The following is a 4,337-nucleotide window of genomic DNA, read 5'->3' as shown; positions in this document are numbered from 1 at the left end:
CATTAAGAAATGGTAGGAAACTGAAAAGTGCAGGGGAACACAGGGACCTTGGACTGATGTCCACCGATCCCTGAAGATAGAAGAACAGATAGAAAAGGTGGTCAAGAAAGGTACGAGAAACATTCCTTAATTAGTTGAGGCATAAAATATAAAGCAAGAAAGTTATGCTAGAGCTGTCTGATACCCTAGTTTGGCCACAACTATAGTAGTTCTGGTCAGCATATTACAGGAAGGATATGATCATGCTAGAGAGGCTTTAGAGGAGATTTACAAGGTTGTTGGCAGGAATTGAAAATTTTAGCTATGAGGATAAATTGGATATGCTCGGGTTGTTTTCTTCGGATCAGAGGCTAAAGGGAGATTTAGTTGAAGTGTACAAATTATAAGGGGCCTAGATAAAATGGATAGGAAGGATTCATTTCCCTTAGCAGAGAGGTCAATAATCAGGTGGCATTGATTTAAAGTAACTGGCAGAAGAATTAGAGGAAATTTAAGCCATTTACAGCAAAAAAGGAGGCCATTTGGCCCATCAAGTGCATGACGGCTCCGCACAGAGTAATCCAGTTAGTCCCACTCTGCTTCTCGACCCCTGTTCCCATGTTGGTTTATTTCCTTCAAGTGCCCACACCCTCATGGGCAGTAGGTTTAAGGTCATTACCACTCGCTGCGTAAAAGATTCCCTTCTCATATTTCCCTTGCATCTGTTGCCCAAAACCTTGGGAAAAATTTTCCCCTGGTTGGCGGGGGGGAAGTGCTGGAGCGGGTGCGCGTGCCTCCGATCGGTGCCCCGATCGGGGTAGTGCCACTATTTTACATGGACAGGCCACTATGCGCTCCCTGTGTGGATGTGGGGGGGGGGTGAATTCCCTCAGCCGGGAGTGCGCTCTTCCACGCATGCGCGCGAAAGAACTCACTGATCTCCCTGAGGCTAAGTGCTGCCTCAGGGAGATCGGTTCCGAATTAAAAATTGTAATACAAATGATAGAAAAATTTTCCTGATATGTCCTCTCACGTGACACTGTCACATGAGTTGGGATATATCCATAACTTTTTTTGAAACCTTTATTAAAAATGTAAATACCCTCATGAAACCTCATCCTGCCGTGGATGAGGTTTCATGCTTTTTCTGAAGCCCGCCAGGGCTCCCAGCCTGCCTGCCAACCTTAAGGTTGGACGGGCAGGTCCACTAATGATTTTAATTAGTTTCTCAATGGCCTCAATAGGCCGTTGACCGGTCGACGGGTGCGCAGCTGATTCGGCTGCATCCCGCCGACCTGAAAATTGAAATGACGGGGGATGACGTCAGGAGTTCCACCCAACGTCACCCCGCATCATTTTACACATCAGCAAGCGGGCCCCGCCCCCGCTCGCCGACGGGAAAATTCTTCCCCTTAATTCTGTGACCCCAAGTACCTGTACTGTCAGCTAATGGGAACAGTTTTTCCTTGTCCATCTTATCCGAATCTGTCATAATCTTGTCCACCTCGATCAAATCTGCTTGCAATCTCCTTTTAGTTTAAGGAAAACAACCACAGCTTTTCGAACCTTGTAACTAAAATCTTCCATCCCTGGAACCATTCTGGTAAATCTCTTCTGTGCCCGCTCAAGGACCCTCACATCCTTCCTAAAGTGTGGTGACCAGAACTGGACACAATACTCTAGTTGGGACTTAATCAGAACTTTATAAAGGTTAAGTATAACTTTCCTGTTTTTGTATTCAATGCTTCTATTCATGAAGCCCAAGGTCCCATATGCTTTGCTAACCATTCTTTCAATATGTCCAGTTACCGTCAAAGATCGATGCACATGCACCCCGAGGTTCCTCTGTTCCTGCACACTCTTTAGAACTGTGCCATTAAGTCTATATTGTCTTCCCCATCCCTTCTGCCAAAATGCATCATCTTGCACTTCACTGCATTAAATTCCATCTGCCATTTGTCTGCTCATTCTGCTAGGGGTCTGTGCTGGGGGTCTGGGCTGGAATTGTAATCTGAGCCAAAGGGTTGCCACCAAAGAAACATTATTTTAATATTTAAAACACACCCTTACAAAGGGAAGGGCAGGCAGTTAACAAAGAATACCTTGTTTCACATCTACTGTGCCCCCCTCCTTTTAAGCTAGCTTTCTGATGATTGAGAGTAGATTGATGGAGAGGTAATTTCCCAGATTGGATTTGTCCTTTTTGTGGATAGGACATTTATGGAAAATTTACCACATTGTTGGATAGATGTCAGTGTTGGAGCTGTACTGGAACAGCTTGGCTAGAGACACAGCTAGTTCTGCTGCGTAAGTCTTCACCACTACAGCCAGGAAGTTATTGGGGCTCATAGCCTTCGTGTTTCTTGATATCATCTGGAGTGAAGCGAATTGGCTGAACACTGGCATCGGTGACATTGAGATGTCAGGAGGAGGCTGAGATGGATCATCCACTTGGCACTTCTGCCTGAAGATGGTTTCAAATGCTTCAGCCTTATCTTTTGCACTGATCTGCTTGGTGGGCTCTGCCATCAATCAGGATGGGGATGCTCGTGGAACCTTCTCCTTCCATGAGTTGTTTAATTGTCCACCACCATTCACAACTAGATGTGACAGGACTGCAGAGCTCTACTGATCAATTCATTGTGGAATCACTTAGCTCTGTCTTTAGTATGCTGCTTCAGTATGTTTGTAGCCCTGTGTTGTAGCTTCATCAGGTTGGTACCTCAATTTTATCCTGCTGGTGTCCCTGGTATGCTCTCCTACACTTCTCATCGAACCGGGGGTGGCCCCCTGGCTTGAAGGTAATGGTATAGTGCTGGGCCACGAGTTAGTGATTGTCATGGAGTACAATTTCCTGATTGGGTATCAGTGAGAACTCTGAAATATGATTGACTGACAGCTTGATGACATCAGTGCTGTTCAACACTGGGAATCCCCATTAAATAACAACTTATATTTATATAGTGCCTTAAATGTAATAAAACATCTCAAGGTGTTTACATTAACAGTGATACAATTAATTGCACAGCGATGGTTAAAAGTGCCCTTGCTTTGCTGCTGACTGCAAAATCCAGGCCCATGTCTCACGTATTCAAAAACAAAATACTGTGGATGTTGGAAATCTGAAATAAAAACAGAAAATGCCGCAAATACTCAGCAGGTCTGGCAGCATCTGTGGAGAGTGAAAGAGTTGTAAAAGAGAGTTAGTGTTTCAGGTTGATGACCTTTCGTCAGAAAATGTCTCAGGTGCTGGACCTTATGTATTTACTCTCTTGTGTAATTGATGCCTGAGTTTTGAAAGCAGAAACGAAAGTGAATTGCAGTGTAAATTTTGCAAATTGTGTGTATCATTTATTTAAGCAGGCCACCTTAAAAGCTGTGGGATGATACTGCCATAACATTTGATAATGGCATGCAGATGTCACGTGATTGGACATCCAGGAATACATCACCATGCATCGTTACCCTCTCCATGACCATCTTCTTGACGAAGGGGAGGATGTTAAGTGGAGATTCCCCCCACTCCTTGCCTCGTCAGCTCTGATATTGCTTGTGAAGCTCCTTGCAACAAAGGGAAAACGTTACTGGTAATCTAGTGAGATAACTTGACGATGTGCATTCAAGATAGAATTAGTGGTGCTGCTATTTGGAAAGAAGTAGAGGTGTGAGGAGGTGAGGGCAGTAGTAGTGAGTAGAATAGATGTGCAGACTGTTGCATTAGGAGCTGAAAGTGGTGGAGTGAAATGTGCAGATAATTAAAAAAGAATGCCAATAATCAGAGTGGGAAGGATTGTAAGCGCTGCAGCTACGGATGGTGCAGGGTTAAGCAGAGATTAGTGCAAAATCTGATTTCAGATTTCTACCCTGGTCAGGTCTATAAACTATTTGCAACATTACAGCTAAGTTTATGGGGATGATGTTTCTGACACTGAGCCCATGACTGTTGAGCAACTTGGTTGAGAGCTTCCCACCCTCTTATGAGAAGAGGACATCACTTCCCTTCCCATCTTTTCCACTAACACCTCCAAGGCAGCATCTGAAGACCAGAGGGCCCCTTGCAGCTTCTCCTCTGTCTGACAGTTGAATTGAATGCAAACAGCTGGCACACAATGACCTCTCCTTGAAGAGATACAGGATGCCTCTTTTTTAAAAAAATATATAGAATGCCCAATATCTTTTCATCCACCAAACGGGACACCAATTAGGTGATCTGCCAAGCAATAGCGCTAATTGCGCTGGCAGTCTGCCAGTTTTATGATAATTGCCCTCAGCCAATTTCACTTGCAGTTAATTCCTATGTGACTAGATCTACATTCACTGTGCAGCGTCTTCTGAGCTAGGGAAGCGCCCAGATGAAT

This window comes from Cetorhinus maximus, chromosome 12, assembly GCF_964194155.1.
Source record: "Cetorhinus maximus chromosome 12, sCetMax3.hap1.1, whole genome shotgun sequence".
Taxonomy (NCBI): domain Eukaryota; kingdom Metazoa; phylum Chordata; class Chondrichthyes; order Lamniformes; family Cetorhinidae; genus Cetorhinus; species Cetorhinus maximus.
Note: the sequence above shows the minus strand (reverse complement) of the source record.